Below are 14,633 nucleotides of genomic sequence, written 5' to 3'. Positions count from 1 at the left end.
TTTTTTTATGTGCAAATGATGTGACCAACAAGGGCTTTATTTCCAAAATATATAAACAGCTCATACAACTCAATAATAAAAATCCAAACCCAATCAAAAAAATGGGCAGAAGATCTACATAGATATTTCTTTAAAAAAGACATATAGATGGCCAAAAAGCACATGAAAATATGCTCAAAAACTATTAGAGGAATGCAAATCAAAATTACAATGATGTATCACCCCACACCCGTCAGAATGACTATCATCAGAAAGCCTACAAATAATAAATGCTGGAGGGGGTGTAGGAATGTAAATTAGTTACAGCCACTGTGGAAAACAGTATGGAGGTTCCTTTAAAAACTAAAAATAGAGTTACCATATGATCCAACAATCCCATTCCTGGGCATATATCTAGAGAAAACCATGATTTGAAAAGATACATGCACCCCAACGTTCACTGCAGTGCTGTTAATAATAGCCAAGACATGGAAGCAACCTAAATGTCCATGGACACATGAATGGATAACAAAGATGTGGTATATATATACAATGGAATATTACTCATCCATAAAAAAGCATGAAATAATGCCATTTGCAGCAACATGGATGGACCTAGAGATTATCATACTAAGTGAAGCCAGGCAGAGAAAGACAAATGTTATATCACTTATATGTGGAATCTAAAAAATAGTACAAATGAACTTGTTTACAAAACAGAAGCAGACTCAGAAACACAGAAAACAAACTTATGGGTACCAAAGGGGGGCAGGTGGGTGCATAAATTGGGAATATGGGATTAACAGATGTACACTACTATATATAAAACAGATAAACAACAAGGTCCCACTGCATAGCACAGGGAACTATATTCAATACCTTATAAGAAATTATAATGGAAAAGAATAGAAAAAATATAGATATATACATATGTATGTATAACCAAGTCACTTTGTCATATACCTGAAACTAACACAATATTGTAAATCACCTATATACCTCAATGAAAAAAATAATAATCTCTCTTCAAATCTAAAAACAAAACAAAACAGGTTTAGTGGAAGTAAGTATGAAAGAGCAGCAATGGTAGGAGGCTGTGGTCAGAGCAGAGTATTGGCTCTCACAGGTGGTGTAGATGATATCCACGGAGTTTGTGGCTAAAGGGGGGTGAAGGTAAAGGTCATTGTTTGGAGTTGTGGTCAAGGAATTGAGAGGAGGTTATGGTTGCTTACCCACACGATGCCTAATTATCTCTCAATATGAGGACCAGGAAATGAGGTGGAGAGGAAGACTCAGTTGCAAAGCCCCTATTGGATGCAGGAGAGTAACTGGGAAGCTGGTCACACAGCCCCACCCTGGGCTTTCCCAGGACCCCCCACCCCTCTTTCTCCCAGTTCTTGCTAGCTCACATCTAACCCCACTCTAACCTACTTTTCCTTCCAAATTCAGAAATCGGGGGAAAAAAAAAGCAAAGAAAAATGCCCTACTGTTTCCCCGCAGCACCTCACATACATGCCTTGGGTGCCTACTAAGCACCCAAGCCATGTAAATAATACGAAGAGGCTAAAACACTCCTCCTGTCCCAACACCTTGCAATACAGGTGAACAGATAAAAACATGGGTACAAACACTACATACTAATGTCACTGAAGCAGTGTGACATTAAATATTTATGTATACAACACTTCTCCACAAATAGCAAATGTGAAATAAAAGACAGTCAACAGATAACTTTTGTTTATCTCGGTGTCATTTCTTTTTTTTTTTTTTTAACATCTTCATTGGAGTATAACTGCTTTAAAATGGTGTGTTAGTTTTTGCTTTATAACAAAGTGAATCAGTTATACATATACATATGTTCCCATATCTCTTCCCTCTTGCGTCTCCCTCCCTCCCACCCTCCCTATCCCACCCCTCTAGGTGGTCACAAAGCATCGAACTGATCTCCCTGTGCTATGCGGCTGCTTCTGACTAGCTATCTATTTTACATTTGGTAGTGTATATATGTCCATACCACTCTCTCACTTTGTCACAGCTTACCCTTCCCCCTCCCCATATCCTCAAGTCCATTCTCTAGTAGGTCTGTGTCTTTATTCCCATCTTACCCCTAGGTTCTTCATGACCTTTTTTTTTTCTTAGATTCCGTATATATGTGTTAGCATACGGTATTTGTTTTTCTCTTTCTGACTTACTTCACTCTGTATGACAGACTCTAGGTATACAGATTGCCAACAAACACATGAAAGAATGCTCAACATCATCAATCATTAGAGAAATTCAAATCAAAACTACAATGAGATATCATTTCACCCCGGTCAGAATGGCCATCATCAAAAAATCCAGAAACAATAAATGTTGGAGAGGGTGTGGCAAAAAAGGAACCCTCCTGCACTGTTGGTGGGAATGTAAATTGATACAGCCACTATGTAGAACAGCATAGAGGTTCCTTAAAAAACTACAAATAGAACTACCATACGACCCAACAAATCCACTACTGGGCATATACCCTGAGAAAACCACAATTCAAAAAGAGTCATGTACCACAAAGTTCATTGCAGCTCTATTTACAATAGCCAGGACATGGAAGCAACCTAAGTGTCCATCAACAGATGAATGGATAAAGATGTGGCACATATACACAATGGAATATTACTCAGCCATAAAAAGAAACGAAATTGAGTTATCTGTAGTGAGGTGGATGGACCTAGAGTCGGTGTCATTTCTTACTCTCCCATGTCTCCCTCCCATGTGCCCTCACATGGAAGCAACGCTCTTAGCTGCTTGATAAGATGGTAGCTCCCTTGGGTTGCTTACCAAGACCCCATTTTCATTCAGATCAGAGCTATCCTATCCCTGCACTTGAACCTGGCTTTTCCTTCTGTATGTACAACATCTGATAAGGGTTGGCGTGCCTAGAGTTTTAACATTTGAGGTAAAGGAAACTTTATGCAGATTCTGGCTTGTTATGGATTGTCTCTGACAGTAGAGAGATTCAAACCCTAGCCAATACCTGCCAGTCTAAGAACAGAGACAGAGCCACTTAAAAGGATCTGGCTTGTTGTAACTTTAAATGTAATTCATGTTACTTTTTTCTATGACACCATATATATATATTTTTAACATCTTTATTGGGGTATAATTGCTTTACAATGGTGTGTTAGTTTCTGCTTTATAACAAAGTGAATCAGTTATATATATATACATATGTTCCCATATCTCTTCCCTCTTGGGTCTCCCTCCCCCCCACTCTCCCTATCCCACCCCTCCAGGCGGTCACAAAGCACCGAGCTGATATCCCTGTGCCAAGATTTCAAAAATCTTTAAACATTTTATAAACTTTGAAGAAGGAATAAGAATAGCTCCTTTAGAAACCAGACACACTGAAGCACTGATCTATTCACAGAGCTTCTACACAGATGAAGAAGTTTATATCAAATGGACAAAAAATAGTACAGAAGACCTATACACAGAAAGATTGAGAAAAATCCATCTCTAGAAAGCAGGTCAGATGAACTCAAAGACCTCACTGAGGGCTTCCCTGGTGGCGCAGTGGTTGGGAGTCCGCCTGCCGATGCTGGGGACATGGGTTCGTGCCCCGCTCTGGGAGGATCCCACATGCCAGAGCGGCTGGGCCCGTGAGCCATGTCCGCTGAGCCTGCGCGTCCGGAGCCTGTGCTCCGCAGCGGCAGAGGCCACAACAGCGAGAGGCCCGCACACCGCAAAAAATATCTCACTGAATGTAGGAGAATCACTGGGAAGCCACGTAAAGCCTTCTGCTGGGGCATAAAGGTAGGAACCAGTCCATGTAGTCAAGAAAACACTTTTTCCTCCTCATCTAAATGCTTGCCTCCAGTCTGGGTTCACGGAAAGGTCCTGATTATTTGAACTGGTTGTCAATCAAGGTTCCCTTCATTTTCGCTTTCTTGGCTTCCGGTTCAGCCAGCTCCTGCAGCCGCCTCTTACTCATGCCTTTGCGCTTCAGCTGCTTCTCAATCACCTTGGCATTCTGCGCATACGAGTCAGCAACTTCTCTAGCCTCAATCTCCTCTTCCTCTTCATCAATAGTAGACACAGTGACAGAGCTGAACTTGCCCATGTCTTTAGTCCGTTTCGTCATCATCACTTTCTTAGGAGACTCTTGTTTCTGAGTATATATATTCGTCTTCCCAAAACCCTGGCCTAACTTGACTACTGCTCCATCCACAATGAAGGTCACAGGAGCATTCTTCGGTTGGGACTGGTAGAAGAGTGGCAGCCCGCACTTTGCACATTTCTTCCTGTACTGTCTTTCAATGCCTTCAGGCCTCCGAATATACATAGTCTCCTCATCTTCTGTGTTACAAAACTTGTGGGCATGTTTGGCAGCATCAATTACACGGGACCGATCCCGGGGCCTCACAGGCAATTTCTCCAACTGACAGTCCAGCACCAGGACCATCTGGCCGCATAAACAGTAGTAGACGTGAAGGGGCTTCTCGCCGTCGTCATACTCCTCGCGATCCCGGGTATCGGAGCAGACTACGGACCGGGAAACTACTTTAGGCATAGCTCAGAGCAGCACCGGAAATTATAAAGGCAAAAGTAAGAGTCGCACAGAAATGACGTCATTCACCTCATTTCACTTCCTTTTTTTTTTTGCGTTACGCGGGCCTCTCACTGTTGTGGCCCTCCCCGTCGCGGAGCACAGGCTCCGGACGCACAGGCACAGCGGCCATGGCTCACGGGCCCAGCCGCTCCGCGGCATGTGGGATCTTCTCGTATCGGGGCATGAACCTGTGTCCCCTGCATCGGCAGGCGGACTCTCAACCACTGCACCACCAGGGAAGCCCTTATTTCACTTTCTTGATAGTGTCCTATGATGCACAAAATTTATAATTTTGCTTAAGTCCAATTTATCTATTTTTTCTTTGGTAGCTTGTGCTTTTGTTATCATTTTGAGATCATTGCCTAATCCAACATTATGAAGACTTACACATGTCGTCTTCTAGTAGTTTTATAGTTTTAATTCTAACAACATTTAGGCTCTTGATATATTTCTGGTCTACTCGTTTGTATACAATAGGGAGGTTTGTGATATTTTTATTTTGTGGTTTCAGTCTTCATCTCTTAACAAAATACAATGAAAATTCCCTGAGAAGAGGAAACTCAAGTGGAAAGAAAGGGCTTACTTCCATCAGCCTCTTCACTCAACTCTGCCCTCACCCCTGACTGGTGAGTGGCTGGTGTTTAGCCTTCCTGTTGCCAAGGCCTTATCCACCACCTCCCCGCCATGCTCCTCTTTCACTTTGCCCTTTCCCCATCTACTCCTAATGGATTTTCCTCAACTATATATGACAGGTCTTGTGTTGTTGGGGTTTTTTTTTCTGAGGACCTTGCCAGGCTACCCCATGAGCCTCTGAGGGACCTCAAACCCAAACCTATAGGGAACTGTGGAGCTACTCCTGAGAAGATGTCCTGCATGGGCATAGCTGCCCGTGTTTTTTACATTTCTTGTTAACTTTATGATTTAACAGTGAGGCTTTGAGGTACACTTTGCACACAGCTCTTCGCAAAGACAAAGTATTTACTTACTAAAGGCTTGCATCGCTCTTCCCAAAGCCAGTAATGACCACCACGCTCAGATTTGACTGGAGCTCTGGAGTCTGCAAGTTCATGGCTCTCTCCACTCATTATTTTCTTTGTTCTCATTGCTTGTTCTCAGCCTCAGAGGAGCAACGTTATTTCTGTGTTCTAGCAGGGCACAAGGAACCATGAGATCTGTTCCAAGTGGGATGATCTGAGTGAGGAAGGGGTGCTATGACTGCTCTCTCCTGGGGGGTAGGGAGTGGGCAGGAGCCATGGCCCCATGATGGGAAGGATCCAGAGGAAAACTGAACAATGTCATCACTCATGAGGTGTTTTATGTACTTAAGACCAAACGTCCAGATACTTGAAAACATTTAGATAACTGATAGGATTCGTCCTTTTTAAAAAAAGAGTGTTTGTGATTCTGAAAAGAAAATTATCTGAATATTATTCTCTTATTCTGCCTGATGTGCCTGGTTTGGTGCAATTAAAATTCTTTAACAAGTAGGGGAGGGCTCAGTCAAATGTTATCCACCATGCCCGGTGTTAGGGACAGGTGTGGAGGAGAGGGAACGATATATAAATCCTTCATATTGACATATAAACCAATAGAGGAATGTATCATGTAGCTGGGGCGACACAACGCCCATAGGATGAGAATTGAAGTAACAGTTCAAGTCAGTGGAACAGACTTGAGGGGACTTAGAGGCAGGAGGGAGCACGGCAGGCTGAGCTGGGAGGCAGGAAGTTGAGGATCTCAATAGGTGCAGATGAGGGAGGAACACCCAGCAGAGGGCTGGTAAAGGCAAAGGGCACAGGTAGGAATAATGAGTGAATCAAAAGGCAGATGGTCAGTATCTATGAGGTTAGGGAGGGAAGGTGCTGGTGCCAGGAGACGGACAGAAAGGAGATTCCCAAGCGGGCAGGGGAGAGCCCATGTTTTAGGAGGCCCTGTTCCGTTGGGGGAGGAAAGGGTGATGGGGGAAGTGGGACAAGAATCACAGTTCACTTGAGGAAGCAGCTTCCACATCGGAAGCTTCCTGGTGCTCGGCCCGGACTGCGGGAAGGTCCACCCCGCAGCCCTTACAGCACTAAGTGGAGAAGGTCCCTGCTTGAGTCAGCCCTGCCTGTGGGCAACTTCCCCATCCCCCGAGAGCGCTTTTATCCAGAGAGGGCCTCTAGTCCCAAAGCTTTTTTTTTTTCCCCAATAAATTAATTTATTTATTTAATTTTTTGGCTGCGTTGGGTCTTCGTTGCTGCACGCTGGCTCTCTAGTTGCGGTGAGTGGGAGCTAGTCTTCGTTGCGGTGCGCGGGCTTCTCGCTGCTGTGAAAGCTAATCTTTTTGTCTTTGGAATGGGTGTTGTACGCGGGTCTCGGATCTGGGGGGTTCACAGTACCATACCTTGAAAGCCCTTGAAAGCCCTTGAAAGCGAAAATGGAAAGAACACGTGGAGTGGGAAGGATAGCCCACCCCCCTACTCGCGCCTTCTAATTGGTCTTCCTCCGTCCTGGCCCTCCGACAGCGGAGAAGACGGCTCCCTTCCCACCTGGCGCAAAGCACAGCCGCAAGCAAAGCTGCCCTCTCCCTCTCAACCTGCTCTATTTGTGTTTGGTGACTTCTCTGGGCTAGAGGAGGTAATAAACTTTTGGTTTAAAAGCCCTCCTGCCGGGTTTCAGTCTGCGTGGGAGAATAAAAGTAAACAAGCGAAAGGGAACTGTGTCATCAAAGGACTCTGCACCTGCCCTTCTTCATTGTAGGGTGAGAACCTTGCCATGTGCCACAGGTGGCACGGGGTACCCACACAGGGCGGGGCCGCGGGCCTTTCATTCTTCTTTAACAACAAATCAAGAGTGATCGGTTCATAATTTAATGAGGCAGCCTTGCCGTGGTTCCAGATACGTATCAGGTAACAGCCGTGTCACCGGTATCCTGGCCTGAGCAGTTTTACTGTGATGCCCGCAACGTATTTTGGCTGATGACTTCCTTTACCTCTCAAGCTAACAGTGAGATACATTGCTAGAAATGGATCCAAATGGTCTTAATGTAAACATAAAGAACCAGCTTTTTCTTTGAAGCCAAAGCTGCTTCACTTCTTTGGTGGAAAACATTTGTTTCCCTTCCCATCACCAAATTTTGGAGGCAAGTTGGCTTTTTCTCTCTGAGGCTGCGCTAAGGTAGGTTATGAAGGAGCCCGGCTGCACCCACGTTTGTTGCCGCCGGGAAATTCCTGTCTGTGCGCCAAGTGCTTCAACAACACTTCACCTAGGTGCTGACACAAAGAATCTTGTCTCCTTAAGTAGGAGGTTATAAAAGCTTACAGACAGAAGTATAAATGTCTAATGATAAGGCCCAAACAACCTTGCAATTAAACGAACCAAGCTAACAGGAATTTGAGCTAGCTGCAGGCTCAAGGCCTTGACTTCTGTTCTGGGCAGGAAGCTTTACCCTGCGACAGAAGAGCACCCCAAACAGGATTCTTTCCATTCCTTAGTATTAATCAGTCTTCCTGGCAACCATGAATGAAGAAATCAGGTAACTGAATAAGCCCTGTGATGGCAGATACAATGTAAAGAAGTATTTCTTGCAGCACATTAAACTGGATCATTATTCTTACAAACTGCTTTTAAGGTAGGTGAGGCTTTACAGCTAAAAGAAATTTTAAAATTCCCCACACAATATTACCTGTTGGTTCTACCTTCGTATATTTTGATTTCTGTTACTCAAATATACACTCACAATCTCATTTTATAGTAGCTGATCATTTATTTTTCATGGTTTGTCGTTGTTGTTTGTCTTGCTTCCTAGCTATTTCCCAAAGAAAGTGAATTTAAAAAGACTTTGTTTCTTTTAGGTGGCAAATGTATAAGTATTTTAAAGGGTAGAACTTTTCCACCTTATTCCTTATACATATTATTTTATTCTAAAAATCAACGAGGAGGGGAATTCCCTGGAGGTCCAATGGTTAGGACTCGGTGCTTTCACTGATGGGGCCTGGGTTTGATCCCTGATCAGGGAACTAAGATCCCGAAAGCCACGTGGCGTGGCCAAAGAAAATCAACGAGGAAAGGGAAAGAAAAATATAACATGTAAAATGGAAGAATGGAGGATGATGATAGCCATCAGAACATTCTATTTTAAAAAGGGCAGATTCTGCCCTTTGACAACTAAGCTTTGGTTACAGCAAAGAGTGCTTCTCAAGGACCAGGCCACGTGGACGTTTCTCTCTGCCGACTTCCACATCTTACACCATAATTGCTCTGAAAATGGGTACCGTGGCAGAGCCCAGCGTCATCTTTACTAGCTCACGGACACCAGATCTTCTATAATTAAATATTTTCCTCGAGAAAATACTAGTAAAACAATGCAATGGCTGGCACCACACTTGGTTTTCATTGCATTTGACACCTTTTCCTCTTGCCAGCTCTTCATGTTGACTTTCTCCTCGGCTTCATTCTTTCACTGGTGCCAGGCAGGCTCACTGCGGAACCACTTGGGTTTTCCTCCCTCTTTTTGCGCCCAGTAAATTTTCATAAAGCATTTAACTTGAGAACAAGCAGGATAATTTGCTGTGCCGGTGAGCCAGGCTCTCGGAAGGCTCCCTGCAACACTGCCGTGTTCTAGAGTCAGGGTCAGAGGTTTTCGTCCCAGTGGCGAGGATGCTTACCAGCGCCTTCTCTGCGCGGACACCAGGTGTGATTTAGCATAATGGACTGTGTGGATGCTCAGTGGCTCCTCTAACCCAAGCGTCAGAACCAAGTCGCTCTTTGCTCTTCATGCAAGGTGAAGATGAAAAGTCTCATGGGCTAAAAGTTCTGCCAGGAAAGGCTTCTGGACACAGAAGAAATGGAAAATCACCCCATCTTGCAACAAACACCTGGTTTCAGGAACATGAAGTTCTTCTTCATGATATCAGTACCTGTTAAAATCCCCAGTCATATCACAATGCTATTTTCCTCTAATGACAGGTAGGAAGAGAGAACCAAAGATTTTTTTCTTATATAAAGAGAATATGCAAAAAACAAATAAGGAAATTAAAAAACTCACTGAATCCGGCCTTTGATTTATACCTAGTCAGTTGACATTGACTTTGAATGCTGATGCTCTAGGTGTCAGCCCTCATAAATAATGAAGGTGACTGAGGAAGACTCTCAGGGAAGAAGCCAAGCTTGGTGGCCAGCACAGTGTAGGTCCCAGGGATGAGAAAAGCAAGTTCCCTGCAGATGGCAAGCTTAGTGACCCTCGAGAAAAGGGCAGGCTCAAAGCAGAGGCAAAGGTTGCCCCACAGGGAGAGTGGCTGAAGTCACACAGAAGATGATTTTAGGACAAGCTTCGCAAACACAACTGCTGGAATTACCAGCCTTTTTGTCCAGACCACTGTCACAGGGCAATTCAACGTGCAGCGACGTACAGTTAGTTAATAGAGAGGACCAATGTGTCCCAATGCCAAGCAATATGGTTTTAGAATGAAGTCTATGTGCTCAGACATTCAAAATCACCTGAAAACGATGATGTATGTGCATACACAGTTCAAAGGAGGGCTTGTCTCTCATTTGCCATCACAGCAGTCCTGCGGTGTACACAGGGCCAGGTATTATTATCCATGTTTGCCTGAAGAACGTGAGGGTTATAAGACTTACCCAGAGAACTTATCCAGAGATCCCACAGCCAGTCAGCAGTCGAGATTAGGAAGAACTCATGTGTCAGGCTCCCAATCTTGTGCTCTGTCTGCAGAACCCCTCTTTGCATATCTTACAGAGTCTCTGATTTACCCAATAGCCTATAATAAACTATTTGTTTTCTGCTTAAACTCAGTAGATTCTGTGGTTGGCTACCAGGAGCCCTGGCCGATATGGGGATCATATACACATGCATTATGCCATGTCTTTTTCACACAACAGGTAGGAAACACCTTTATGTAGGGGATAATCTATATAATCATTTGTAATGACTGCAGAGTATTCTATTGCATGGATATGCCATAATTTATTTAATCAATCCCCTAATGATTAAGATTTAAATTTTCTCCAATTCTTTTGCTATTAATTCATTCATTTTATTCAACAGATATTTACTAAATACTCTTCACGTGCCAGGTACTATTTTAAGTAATGGAGATAACAGCTCCCTGCCTACACAGAACTTATATTCCAGTCAGAAAACAACTAATAAACAAGTAAACCAATAAACAAATGCAGACTATGAAACAATCTAGTAAGAGAACAGAATTTAATAATGGGAGAGTGATGGGGGGAGGTGCTTGAGATAGGGTAGCAAAACAGCTTCTTTGAGGATATGACATTCACCCTGATACCTAAAAGATTATATACAAAAAGCTGTAATGAATATCTGAGAACATTCATCTTACAGCACTTGTCTGAATATTCCCTTAGGCTAAATCCTAGAAGTACAAATGCAAAGTCAAATCACATGCTCATTTAGGCGCCAAAAGAACGGCTATGAGGGACCTCCCTGGTGGCGCAGTAGGTAAGAATCCACCTGCCAATGCAGGGGACACGGGTTCAATCCCTGGTCTAGGAGGATCCCACATGCCGCAGAGCAACTAAGCCCGTGTGCCACAACTACAGAGCCCGTGCTCTAGAACCCGTGAGCCACAACTACGGAGCCCGCGTGCCACAATTACTGAAGCCCACACGCCTAAGCCCGTGCTCTGCAACAAAGAGAAGCCACTGCAATCAGAAGCCCATGCACCGCAACGAAGAGTAGCCCCTGCTCGCCGCAACTAGAGAAAAGTCTGCATGCAGCAACGAAGACCCAACGCAGCCAAAAATAAATAAAAAATTAAATCTTAAAAAAAAAACCCAACAGGGCTTCCCTGGTGGCACAGTGGTTGAGAGTCTGCCTGCCGATGCAGGGGACACAGGTTCGTGCCCCAGTCCGGGAAGATCCCACATGCCGCGGAGCAGCTGGGCCCGTGAGCCATGGCCGCTGAGCCTGCGCGTCCGGAGCCTGTGCTCCGCAACGGGAGAGGCCACAACAGTGAGAGGCCTGTGTACCGCAAAAACAAACAAACAAACAAAAAAACCCAACACATTCTCCACAAACGTTAAAAAAAAAAAAAAAAAAAAAGAATGGCCATGAAATTTCAACTCTCACAGCCTCCTTCTAAACCGGCTCTGAATCTAGCAAGTCTAGGTTCCAGTCCCAACTGGGCCAGTGACTGGCTCTCTAAGAGACTGGATAGTCTGCTATCCACTGCACATCACTGCACCTCAGTGTCCTCATCTGAAAAATGGGGACAATAAAAGTGCTGACTCAGGAATTGGTGAGGATTGAAAATGGTGTAACAGGGCTTCCCTGGTGGCACAGTGGTTGAGAGTCTGCCTGCCGATGCAGGGGACATGGGTTCGTGCCCCGGTCCGGGAAGATCACACATGCCGCAGAGCGGCTGGGCCTGTGAGCCATGGCCACTAAGCCTGCGCGTCCGGAGCCTGTGCTCCACAACGGAGAGAGGCCCGCGTACCGCAAAAAAAAAAAAAAAGAAAAGAAAATGGTGTAACATAAGTGGTTAACAATGTTAGATTAAAAAAAAATACATACTCATTTAAACATGTATACTAAAACTGCTTTTTAAAAAGGGGGTGTACAAATTTATTTATTATGATTTTTAATATTTATTTATTTAGGCTGCACTGGGTCTTAGTCGCGGCACGTGGGATCTTCATTTCGGCATGTGGGATCTTTTAGTTGCAGCATGTGGACTCTTAGTTGCGGCATGCATGTGAGATCTAGTTCCCCGACCAGGGATTGAACCTGGGCCCCCTGCATTTGGGAGCGTGGAGCCTTGGCCACTGGACGATCAGGGAAGTCCTGGGGTGTACGAATTTAAACTCCCATTTCCTGGTGCCCACCCACTTGGGGTTGGTTCTGAGCTCATACTAGCTTGACCTGTTTTCAAGAACTCAGCGTCCACACACCAGGACTGTAACCACACGAGGACAGGGATGGTAGCTTGTGACTCTCATGTCCCTAGTGCCCAAACCAAAGGAAAACACAGGGGGCTGGTCTCCTGACACTGAGGAGAGTCCCCAAAGAAGTCGATATACTCACAGATAGTGGGATAGCCTGCCTATTAAATCTTACACCTTTCATTTTATATGAAATCAGATCTTAAATATCCAAAGTCTACTTTCCTACAGGGACCATGGCCTTCTGTTTGCTGGATTCTTCAGGAGGGCAGGTAAGTCTAGTGTACTCACCACTGCTTGATAAAAAAGCACAGATAGCAACCTGCTGAATGTTTTCATTTCAACATAGAAACCCAAACCCGGAATCTTGAATTGGTGCCTTGGCAGGAATGGAAGGCCACAGGTTGCAGATGGCAAATGACTCACTGCCACCTGAAAAGGTCTATGCTGTTGGTACAAAATGTGACCACATTCCATTTCTTCCTTTGTCCATCTGTTGCTGTTGTGGTCTAGGAGTGATGATGATTTTAAAGATTCAAATTTGGACTGTGTGTTAGCTTATTTCTCAAGCCACATCAAATATGGTTTGGCAATAAGCACTATTTGGTGCTGTTTGACTAAGAAGGTAGTAAAGAACACGAAGGTTTCTATCTTTTTTCAGGCTGTATGCATATGTCACCTTTTGAATGGAGGTGGCTGTGATTAAGGTGGCTAGCCACACAGCTGACTCATAAGAAGGCTGGTAAGAAGTTTTGATTGATTAAGATGTTAGACTAACTCTTCATCCACTCAATGTGCTTAACAACATGGCTTCCATTGTTGTCTTCTTAAATCCAGCCATTCTTAACAATTTTTCAGTTTTTCAAAAGGGTGTTAAGAACGTTTAATGTTTAATAACACAGTAACATGGAAGATTACCATATTTCATAAAAGTCAGGCTTCGACTTCTTCCAAAGCCAAATAACACGCATAATCAGAATTATTTTCTTGGCAACTCACATTTAACTGCTATGGAAAATATGCCACAAATGGTAGCATTCCTGAGATAAAAATTCGATGTGTTTGGGGCCTGAAAAATTGGTTTCTGAGTTTCTTTCTGGCTTCAACATTCACCATTCTCTGTATAGCCCTACTCTGGTCAATTGTCCAAGAGAACCCCCTCCTTCCAATAGTAGAAATATGTACCCTTATTGCTTCCTTTTGGATAGAAATAATAATGTACTGCTGGCCTAATATTTTAATGGTACAAAAATGCAAAATATCTAATATTCGAGTATTCTTTTTTTTTTTTTTGCGGTACGCGGGCCTCTCACTGTTGTGGCCTCTCCCGTTGTGGAACACAGGCTCCGGACACGCAGGCTCAGCGGCCATGGCTCATGGGCCTAGCCGCTCCGCAGCATGTGCGATCTTCCCAGACCAGGGCACGAACCCCTGTCCCCTGCATCGGCAGGCGGACTCTCAACCACTGCACCACCAGGGAAGCCCGGAATACATTTTTTTAAAGTTAGCTTAAATTTATTATTTACCTTTATAAATACATTTAATATATAATTAATTATTTATCCATAATCAAAGAACAGATAATGCCTACCTATCTTTAAACTACATTGAAGAAGCATTAACAGGGACTTCCCTGTTAATTAAAAATATATATATTTTTAAGTGCACCAGTCTTGCAATAAACAGAAATGAAAAATTGAGACGTAGGGTGATATATGTATAACAGGGCAGGCATCACATGGTGGTTGTGCAGGGGTGTGCCAAGACTGCTAATGGCCCCAGCACGCATTCTCCCCTCTTCCTTTGATTTGAGCAGGGCACATGGTTTACCCTTGAAAGCCTGCATGTCCCAGCTCCACTGGCAGCTAGGATGTGAACAGAACCGAAGTGGTGTGTGAAACGTTGAACCTCTTAGAAGGAAGCCACTTGCCCTCCACTCTCTTTTCTCCCATCTCACAGGCTGAAACTCAAACATGGTATGAAGAGAGTCTCAGCCACGCAAATTAGGGCGTCAGACTAACAGGTAGAAGCAACATGGGTCTCTGGATGACCTCAAGGAGGAGGGCTGCTTACCTGCCTGGACTACCCACCTGCCTCTGAACTGTTAGGTGAGAGAGAAATAAACTTCATTCAATTTGAGCCACTCTAGCTTTGGGCCTTT

General features: G+C 44.1%; 1 protein-coding gene and 1 pseudogene across 1 annotated transcript in view; both read right to left on the bottom strand.

Annotated features, from left to right (window-relative positions):
* The window catches only part of CLYBL (citramalyl-CoA lyase), a 245,040-nt gene that overhangs the window by 38,210 nt on the left and 192,197 nt on the right, over positions 1-14,633 (bottom strand). The window lies entirely within an intron of this gene.
* Positions 3,857-4,525, bottom strand: LOC136137825 (STING ER exit protein pseudogene; annotated as a pseudogene).

The sequence above is a fragment of the Phocoena phocoena genome, chromosome 18 (assembly GCF_963924675.1).
Source record: "Phocoena phocoena chromosome 18, mPhoPho1.1, whole genome shotgun sequence".
Lineage (NCBI taxonomy): Eukaryota > Metazoa > Chordata > Mammalia > Artiodactyla > Phocoenidae > Phocoena > Phocoena phocoena.
The sequence above is the reverse complement of the archived record's forward strand: the minus strand, read 5'-3'. Positions and strand labels throughout refer to the sequence as shown.